Source organism: Sorex fumeus, unplaced genomic scaffold, assembly GCF_029834395.1.
Source record: "Sorex fumeus unplaced genomic scaffold, SorFum_2.1 ptg000003l, whole genome shotgun sequence".
NCBI lineage: Eukaryota > Metazoa > Chordata > Mammalia > Eulipotyphla > Soricidae > Sorex > Sorex fumeus.
In genome coordinates this window covers 31,596,930-31,608,188 of record NW_026606060.1, presented here as the reverse complement: position 1 = coordinate 31,608,188, position 11,259 = coordinate 31,596,930, and positions in this window count along the sequence as shown.

The window sequence follows — 11,259 nt, the reverse complement described above, 5'->3', positions numbered from 1 at the left end:
GAGGAGTGAAAATGATTTAAGATTGAGTTACTCAGCACTCTCAAGAATCATGCAGATTCTGCATTTTTCTATGCCGTGTGCCTAAAACTTTACCTGATATTTATTGTGGTTTCAAGATTACTTACAGTATTTTATATAATATACTTGTAATGTATATAAATATATATGTATGTTAGTACTCTGAGTACTGACGTAAAACTTGAAACAGGATGGTATTTTACTTCATATCTTTCTCTTTTGCTTCTGTTTTATGCAAATATAAATCCTTTTTTAAGTGATTGTTAAAATTGTATGTCATTACATTTTAAGGCTAAAAATAAAGAAAGTTAAAAAATAATGTTTGTTTCCTACTTTGCTTTTTTTTTTAAATATCACCTGAACAGGATTATGTTGCATTAAGGCATTTTGTAATGATTAACCATCATTTTCCAAGTAGGATTAATACACTCATAATAGTATTACCACTGTAAAGTAAGAGACAGGGAAAAATAGAGTATTTTTGTGACATGGTGTTCTGAAATAATCTCATAATTCATGAAAAAAAATACTGATAGTCTTCCTGGAAATCACATGTACAGATGCCGGCCTGAGTAAGCATAGCCTTTGAGGAATAAAAAGTTAGGATTGTTTTTTGGTGAAACTTGTGGTACTATTTGAGATCGGGTTTTGTAATTAGCTCCACCAATTATCATTTAGTTAAAGAGCTTTTATTTATAATATTCCTTACACATACATGAGTCCCATTTTCAAAATAATTATGATTTCAGCAGAAAAATCAGGATCGTGGTTTATACACCATATCCTTTCATTTATTTTAGCTAAATCTCCTTGGTCTGCTATAGGCATATATTAAAATATTTTAGCGGTAGGGCATTTGCCTTGGGTGCAGCCAGCCCAGCCGAGCTGGGTTTGATTCCTCCGCCCCTCTCAGAGAGCCCATCAAGCTACCAAGAATATCTCCCCGTGCGCGGCAAAGCCTGGCAAGATACCCGTGACGTATTCAATATGCCAAAGACAGTAACAACAAGTCTCAAAATGGAGACATTGCTGGGCCCGCTCGAGCAGATTGATGAACAACGGAAGGACAGTGATATAAATATTACTTATTTTGGGGGTATGGTGCCGCCAGCAGGTCAGTCTGTATCTGTGAGTGCATCAGCAGCCTGATGTCGCCTTCAGACTTCCAGATACCCCCAAATTGCTGCAGTGCCTTTGGCCGGACCCCAAAAGCTTGGGGCAAAGTTTACCAAGAAAGTAAATTGCCAAAAGTTAGGTATGTGGAAAACACACCCACAGAGCACCTCCAGCTCAGCTATATAATTGGAGGCATGACCTCTCTGGTTCCTGATTGAACTGCTTAATAGCCATGATCCCAGAGACTCAGAAGCAAATCTCGAAACCCAGCGGCTTTTGGCAGAAGTGCATCCAGACCACGCAGTAGGTTACTGTGCTGGGCCAACCCAGGTGGGAATAGGTTTCGTGACTTGGCCTCTTCCCCTTGGTGGCCAGGTGGCTGCCATCCTCCAGAGGCCACTGGATAGTCAGGTTTAGGTCCACAGTGACGAGACATGCAGGGCCTCACAGGATGAGGATGGAGCCGGTCCTGTCCTCCCCACCCCAATGAGACCCCAAGTCATCACCCACAAATGGCCTCTCTGGCTCCTGATCAAGCTGCTTAACGGCCATGATCCCAGAGACTCAGAAACAAATCTCGAAACCCAGTGGCTTTTGGCAGAAATGCATCCGGACCACGCAGTAGGTTACTGTCGCCAGGCCACCCCAGGGGGAAAGGGTGTTGTTCCTCCGCCTGCTTCCCCCTGGTGGCTTGGTGGCCATTATCCTCCAGAGGCCACTGGACAGTCAAGGTTTGGGCCCGCAGTGACAAGACATTTTGGGCCTCACAGGATGGGGGTGGAGTCGGTCCTATCCTCCCCACCCCAACGAAACCATGACTCGCCGCCCACGAACGGCCTCTCTGGCTTCTGATCAAGCTGCTTAATGGCCATGATCCCAGAGACTCAGGAACAGATCTCAAAACCTAGCAGGTTTTTGGCAGGAAATCTCTCTAGATTTAATTGTTAAAATTTGAGCGATAGCACAGCAGTAGGGCGTTTGCCTTGCATGCAGCCAACATGGCCGACCCGAGTTCAGTTCCTCCGCCCCTCTCGGAGAGCCCGGCAAGCTACCGAGAGTATCTCGCCCGCACGGCAGAGCCTGGCAAGCTCCCCGTGATGTATTCGATATGCCAGACACAGTAACAACAAAGTCTCCAATGGAGGCGTTACTGGGCCCGCTCGAGCAAATCGTTGATCAACGGGAGGGCCTTTACCTTTACCTTTACCAAAATTTGCAGCCACTACTGCAACTGCGTGACATCATATATTATTCATGACCAGCAATAGAAAACAAATTGTCTACTGTTGCCTTTTCGGCAGATCTGAGTGTTGAGGTAAAATCTCAAATAATAATGGTGGGAGTGGGGTCGAAATGTTGAATGTGATCAAAGTATAGAGAGAGTGATTTGGAAATTATCTGCCCCACAGGTAGGGGGAGGGTGTGGGATAGGGGTATACTGGGGTTGTTGGGGGTGGAGAATGAGCACTGGTGAAGGTACAGGTGTTTCATTGTATGATTGAGACTTAGACCCGAAATCTTTGTAACTGCTCTCACGGTGATTCAATAAATAAAATTATAAAAAATGAAAAAAATATTACTTATTTTAGCTAATTTTTTAACATTGAAAATTTATATATAATTTTAAAATTTAAATATAGTTCATAGAGAGTCATTTGATGAACAACAGGAGGACAGTGACAGTGACAGTCAAAATGTCAACTTATACAAAACTCAAAAATAATAACAGTTCAGTGTCAGGTAAATTTACTGCCCAAAACTTTTTATATTTGCCTGTTTTCTTTTCTTTAATGTAGTCATCATTACCAGTTTCTTATGTATCCTTCCAGAGATACTCTAGGTATACATATGCATAAATAATAATGCTGTTTTCTCTCTTTGGCTAATGTATCTCAAGTGAGCAATTTATTTTTAACAGTGTTTCATATGAAGGCATGCAAATTTACTCCATTATTTCAAAAGGTAAAAATGTTATTCATTTTTTATTTTTAAAAAATACTTCTTTTATTAAATTATCCAATTTTTAGCGCATGGTTCCTTCCAGCTTTATAGGTTATTGTGGTCATACACTATCTAACAGAACCATCTATCATCGATCCCCCTCTTGCCACTATAGCTCTTAATCTGTGACTTTGATAATGTCTTCAACTAGAGAATACCCTCCACTATGGTTCATACAATGAGACGAACAATACAAGTATCCAGCTTTCCAGATGGAAAATAATCCAATCTGTTTCTAATGCCCTCACTTGGCATATATATTAAGTTGGCCATAGAAGTTTATACAAAACAAATAAGGTCATTCTCATCTATGCTTTTTATTCAACCAGATTTCAGCCATTTGTTATTCATTCATTCATTCATTCATTCATCCTTTCTTTTAACATCTATTCAAGAATATGCTTTATTCTTGTCTATGCACTATGCCAATATGCCATTGCAATTAGGATATTAGCTGTCATTTTCCTGTTTGTTTCTTCTTGCCAGGGAAATTACTTGATCTTTCCTAAGCAGCTTAAAAATTAGTTAATATATAATAGTAAGAAGTATTATTTTCTGTGCTCTAAAATTAAGAGCTATGTTTTGTATTGTTTTCTGGAATACAACCTGGAAACTGAATGTAGCATAGAGTGGAGTATTTTTGATCTTCAGTTGGAAAGTAGATTGCAAAATATGGCCAAAAAAAGGCAATAATGTTCAGATTGAAATAAAAGGAAGAAGTAATAAGAAGTATTCACTATTTGATATTATGACTGTGATTGTGTCCTATTTCTTACTGCAACAATCTTAAGATGCAATTTTATAAAAGTTGGTGTACCACCAGGAAAATATCCCTCCCCCCCCATCCTCCCATCCTTATGATGGGGGGGAGGGATATTTTCCTGGTGGTGGAAAATGGGCACTGGTGGAGGGATGGGTATTTGATCAGGGTATGACCGAGATCCAAGCACAAAAATTTGTAAATCTACAACTGTACCTCATGTCGTTTCACTAATAAAAAAGAAAAAAAAAAAAGATCAAACTGAGATATACACTTATGATTACAAACCATAGAAAACTATAAAACCATGAGTAATTTTAAATTCCATTATTATGTTAATAAAATGGAAAACATCCCTGAAAAAAAAAAAAAGTTGGTGTACATTTTCATGTGCTTGTGTTTATGTGCATTTTTAAGACAAAAAAATTTCTTCATCAAATCTCCAAAATGGTCATGTGATTATAGAAATTTTAACATTAAAACGTAGTGTTCAATAACTATAATTGTACCTTTATGTCAATTGCATTCTTTGGAAAGACAGTTCCAATTTTCTGAATTCAAATATTTTGGAAATAGGCTTCAAATATCACCATTCAAAAAAAACTTTGATATGCATTCTTGGTTAAGAATCAAAGATATGAAGGTGATATAAAGCAGAACCAGTAAAAATATGAATCCTGCTTTTTCTGAATCTCATGATGAAAAGGTAGTATAACTGAGAAAAAATAATTTGAGTGGATAGATGATGGGATTCATAATGAAATTCCTTTGGAAAATAAAACATTTATCCTTTTGAGTTTATACTGTGGTCATTATTTCCTGACTGCTCCCCAAAGAGACCCATATTTATCATGTTTAAATATGAATAAATTAATACCAAACCTACCAATGAAATTACTTTTTCCATAAATTCTAGCTATAAATTTTAGAGCCATAAAGTTTTGTCAGAAAGAAAAGAATCACAAGACTCTAAGAACTATTGGAAATATTAAAGATAACACTTTCCATAAGCTATCCATTATTAAGTGTAGCATAATTTTTACCTCCATAACTTAGCTCTGAAGTAAAATGTTCCACATGTTATTTCTGCCTCAAATGGTTGACTCCCAAATTGATTGAACTCTCTAGTTATTCTGACATGCATCTGCACCAAAAACAGCACTTTAAGAATGCCAATTATGAGGAGGCAAAGGAGAAAAGAGATTGAAGTATCTTATTCTAGATTTAATGCCATTTGTAATGTACTATTACTTGAAAATGCCAAAATGATTCCTAGCATCACCATCAAAACCTACATACCAACCACCACCACCAAAAAGAATAAAAACAAAAATGTGATTTATATGAAGAACAAGAAACATGCTATGTGGAGCCTATTCAATAATACCATATGTGGTGCCTTTTAAGTAAAAGAAACCATGTACTGTAGATTAATGGTGACATCCCAGCTGCCATACTTTTTCCATCAATTGCCTTTTCAAGGAATTTTCAGTTGTATGAAATGGAAGTTAAAGACTCGCTAGAAACAATTGAAATTTATATTTCTGAGGATATAATTTTCTCTGGAAAAGGTCACTAAAAGTGTTATAAAATGTATGCTTTCACTGTTCTTTGATGGAACAATCAAAGAAAGGAAGAAAAATAGAACACAGAACCCCAGCATTTCTTATTTCAGAATATTGAACAAAATTAACAATTTCAAACATGATAAGAGTGAATTACTTATTTTATATTCTCATCTCTCGAATTTACCAACATTATTGGAGGGAACATAATTTTAAAAAAATTTTTATTAGTGGAACACCATGAGGTATGGTTATAGATTTACAAGTTTTTCAGCTTGGGTTTCAGTTACACAATGATCGAGTACCCATTCGTCCACCAGTGCCTATTCTCTACCACCAATGATCCCAGTATCCCTCCTACCTCCCTAGTCCCCCATTCCATTCTGCCTCTGTGGCAGGGCATTCCCTTTTGTTCTCCCCTTTTGGGTACCGAGATTTGCAAAAGAGGCATTGAGTGGCAATCATGTTCGGTCTATAGTCTCCTTTCAGCATGCATCTCCCATCCTGGGAGCATCTTCCCAACACCCTTTACTTGGTGTTCCCTTCTCATTCTGAACTGCCTTTTCCCCTAGCATGTGCGGGTGGCCTTCAAGCCATGGAATGAACCTTCTGGTACTTATCGTGACTATTCTTGGATGTTAGTCTCCTATTTTGTTACTTTATATTCCCCAAATGAGTGCAATCTTCCTATGTCTGTCCCTCTCTTTCTGACTCATTTCACTTAGCATGATACTTTTCATGTAGTACCACTTGTATGTAAATTTCATGACTTCATCTTTTCTAACAGCTGTGTTGTATTCCATTGTGTAGATGTACCAAATGGGACTATCTTTTTTTTTGGGGGGGGGGTCACACTTGGCGATGCACGGGGGTTACTCCTGGCTTTGCACTTAGGAATTACCCCTGGTGGTGCTCAGGGGACCATATGGGATGCTGGGAATTGAACTCGGGTAGGCCTCGTGCAACGCAAATGCCCTACCTTCTGTGCTATTTCTCCAGCCCTATAAATGGGACTATCTTAAGTTAAGAATCTTCTGCATCTCAAAAGATACAGTGACCAAAATACAAAGACAGTCTACAGAATGGGAAAGGATATTCGCCCAATACCCATCCAACAAGGGGTTGATATCAAGGATATACAAAGCACTGGTTGAAATCCACAAGAAGAAAATACTCAACCCTATCAAAAAAAATGGGGCGATGAAATGAAAAGAAACCTTCTCACAGAAGAAATTCAAATGGCAAAAAGGCACATGAGAAAATGCTCTACATCACTAACATCAGGGAGATGCAGATCAAAACAATGAGATACCATCTCACACCACAGAGACTAGCTCACATCCAAAAGAACAAAAGCAACTGGTGTTGGAGTGGATGTGGTGAGGAAGGGACCCTCCCTCACTGCTTGTGGGAATGCCGACTGGTTCAGTCCTTTTGGAAAACATTATGGATGATTCTAAAAAAATTAGAAATTGAGCTCCCATTTGACCCAGCAATACCCTTCCTGGCAATATATCCCAGAGAGGCAAAAAAGTACAGTCAAAATGACAGCTGCACTTCTATGTTCATTGCTGCACTGTCCACAATAGCCAAAATTTGTAAAAAAACAAAACAAAACAAAACAAAACAAAAAAAAACCGGAGTACCTGAGAACAGATGACTGGGTAAAGGGAACATAAAAGTTTATAGCTTCCGCCATGTGGACTGTTCTCATTTCCCCAAAGTTCTCTCTCTCTCTCTCTCTCTCTCTCTCTCTCTCTCTCTCTCTCTCTCTCTAGCTCTCACTCTTTTTTCTTTCTCTCCCTTTCTTCCCCTTACTTCATCTGAAATGTGCTTTTCTTTCCTCTTAAAGCTTTGTTCTTATTTATATAAAAAGTATTTCAATTCAGTCCTTTTGTGAACTAACCTATTAGATATTTTGTCATATCAATACTATCAATACTTACCCCCCCTAGAAAGAGGATTTGAAGTACTGCAAAGTTGACATAGCACTAGCTATTTTTAATATGAAAGGATATCTACTCCCCATTTAAGAAATGTCAAGAGAGGTGCCTGATAAACTGCTTTTAGAACTTAGAGTCAGCACAATAAGTATATGCTCTATAGTTTTATAGTATAGAATCCATTTTCTGTTTAATTTTTACTTAGCAACTTTTAGCCACAATAACCCAGAGTCATAAAATAGAGAATTTTCACATTCATAGAAATTTTTTAATCTTCATAGAATTTTATACTCACTCAAATCCAAACCCAAGTAAGTAGATTAAGCTACTCTCCAAAAGCAATCAAATTTTAGTTATCACTTTGTTCTTAATTTATCTTCCTGTTCTCCTTCAGAAAATACCATTGCCTAAGATTTTAAAAAATTTCACTTTTCTAAATTTTTCAAGTAAAGTTTTAACAACTGTTTCTCAGACTCAATAAAATACCTGCAGAACATGGGTAGTGTATAGAAATATTGTTTTGTGTGTTTGTGTGTGTATGCTTTACATGAAAGTAAGTCTTCTAGTGCATATAGCTATGACAAATACTAGTTAAAATGTTTTGCCTTGATTTTGTTATGCAGCTTTCTGTGAACCAACATCCCAATTCCTCTCCCTCCAAAAAATATCAAGGCAAGCTATTGTTATTATTATTGATTTCAGGGCCACGATAGGTAATGTTCAGAGCTTATTCGTGGTTCTGTGCTCATGGACCACTCCTGGCAGTGATTAAGTCTCATATGTGGTGCTGCAGATCAAACCTGGGTCTGCCTTATGCGAGACAAGCATCCAAAACACTGTGCTATTTTTTTGGCTCCAGTATTTCTTAATCATGATAAAATAATATCAAGTTGAGATATAAAATAAGATTTTGGAACAGAGGAAATATATTTTTGCAATTAAATGTTGCTATTTAATGGAAATGGTTATACTAAACATAATTATAAATCTCTGTCATTAGATTGTTATAGTAATCAGAGAGGAAAGTAATTTGTTTGCAAATGGATCCTTGCCTTTTAATAGGTTAAGAAAGCTTTGCCTGTGTAAACATCATGAAGGAAAGACAGAGCAGTCCATTTTCGTCTGTTTTAGTGAGAAAATGGTGAGAAATATTCCTGCACAGACAGCTCACTGTTGTGAATTAGAGGAATAAACTGTGGAACTCTCCTTTTCATTCTATGATGTCTTTCTCTAGTTATACATGTAATGCAGCATTGTCCGTTTTTACTGATCAACTTCAAGGCTGACTTTGAGTCTTGAGCTGCCAGGGGTTTAGATTAGTTTAGTTGGTTATTCGTGAAGGAAAACCAGGATCTATGACTATACAATGTAGCACTTAGAGTAGCCCACTGTTTATTTTAACTTTTAACTTAAATCCTATTAAGGTAATGTAATTTTTTAACTCTATATTTTAGGAATACAGGTTTACATTCTTCAAATGTACATTATCACAGTATACCTAACAGCGAAGTATCAATATTCAAAACTGCCCACTGTCTATTGAACCTCTTCTATCCTTTTAATTGTATATTGAACCTCTTCTATCCTTTTAACCTCCTCCACTCAACCTCTTTTCTAACCTCAGTTCTATGGTCAAAGTTCAAGAGCTTGTTTTGGTTTGATGCTGTCTGTGTTCTTGCTTTATTAATTTATATTATACATGAGCTCAGTTATTGTCTTTCTCTTTAGTTTTCTTGCACTTTTATTTTTGTATTTGTTAATGCCTAGTACTAGTAGTGGGAGGAGCATTCATTAGCATTTATTCCATTTATTGTGCTTAGTAAAGTATCTCCCAGCTCCAATTATTGCCATCACAGATGACAAGATATTTTTTCAATATCTTAGTAGTGTTCATTGTTCATAGTGTATATATTCCATGGGCTGGAGTGATAGCAACACGCTAGGGCCTTTGCCTTGCACGCAGCCAGCCCGGCAGAACTGGGTTCGATTCTTCCGCTCCTCTCAGAGAGCCTGGCAAGCTACCAAGAGTACCTTGCCCGCATGGCAAAGCCTGGCAAACTACCCATGACATATTCAATATGCCAAATACAGTAACAACAAGTCTCACAATGGAGACGTTACTGGGGCCGCTCGAGCAAATCGATGAATAACGGGAGGACCGTGACTGTGACCGTGACTGTATATACTCCACATGTTCTTTATCTACATACCAAACCACTTGGGTTTCTTCCATTTCTTGACTAATGTAAATAGAGCAGCAATCACACATCATTAAAAGCATAATGGAGTTTGTATTGCAAACTGCAATCCCCAAAAGGGTAGAGAGAGAGAGAGAGAGAGAGAGAGAGAGAGAGAGAGAGACAGAGACAGAGAGAGACAGAGAGAGAGACAGAGACAGAAACAGAGACAGAAAGAGAGAGAGAGCAGTAAGCTTGCCATAGAGACAGTCTGGGGAGGCAGTAATGGGAGGGGAACAGGACACTGATGCTGGGAAATGTACAGTGATAGAAGGATGGATGTTCCCTTCTTTTCCACTTTTAGGCTGTAGTGTTCTCCGATGACTGAACCCTAATCATGAACAGTTTTGTAAGGGCCTATTAAACAGAGATTCAATAAAAATTAAAAAAAAAATAAGAGCACAATGGAGCTGAGAGAAGACCCAGTGCAACCAAGGGAAACTGTAAAAAGAGCAATCCCCACCTGGTATGTTTTAAGAATCACAGAAATTTTTAATGTATGGACTTGAAAATCTAAATATTTGCTGACAAAAGTTTAAATTTGCAACAGTAATATATCCCCATCTTAGCTAAGAGCTTTTCTATGGAGGCTGGACAACGAGGTGTATAAAACTTCTCTGTTACATCTTTACTACCTAATAAACTCGAAGTGTATAGGATTTACCTGGATAACCCTAAGGCTAAAGTAAAAAAATATTACTTCTTCAATTTGTTCCCTTCTTTTCCACTTTCAGGCTGTAGTGTTCTCCTATCTATTCTTTCTTCCTCTCCTTAATTAATATTCATTAGTTAGGTCATAAATGATTAGTTAAAATATTAAGTTTGTTTTCACTTCACTAATATATGCATTTTACCATCTACTGCTTTATAATCCTGTACAATTTATGAAACCAATTGGAGTCTTAGTTTTCTTATCAATGAAGTGGTTAATAAGGATAGCTATCATATATAGGTATAATAAATTAAAAGAAGTTGCTGGAGCGATAGCACAGTGGTAGGGCGTTTGCCTTGCATGAGGCCGAATCGGCCAACCCAGTTTCGATTTTTCTGCCCCTCTCAGAGAGCCCAGCAAGCTACCGAGAGTATCTCACCCCCATGGCAAAGCCTGGCAAGCCTGGCAAGCTACCCATGACATATTCGATATACCAAACACAGTAACAACAAGTCTCACAATGGGGACGTTACTGGGCCCGCTAGAGCAAATAGATGAACAATGGGAGGACAGTGCTACAGTGCTACATTGCTGGCCCATATTAACTTGTTGCTATATCTAGTCACCTGAGAGATAAATGTTTGAGGTTATGAAAAATGCCTACAAATCAAACCTCAATAGTATTTTCCTATTTATGTGTCAGTGTAGCCTTGAGGTTTTAGCCTTTTTATTTAAAATAGGTTAGGCATTTTATATTTGTTTTCTTTCAAATATATTTCCTGAACTTGTATCACATATAAATTAGTGAAGCCCAATATGTTATAGGATTCAATCAATAATTCCAAGTCAAAGACTCTGGAAGAAATGAGAACTATGACGCTAAGTAGGTGCTGGAGAGATGGAACAATGGGTGGAGTGCTTACCTTGCTCACAGTTCACCCAGGTTTGATTTGTAGCACCACACGTG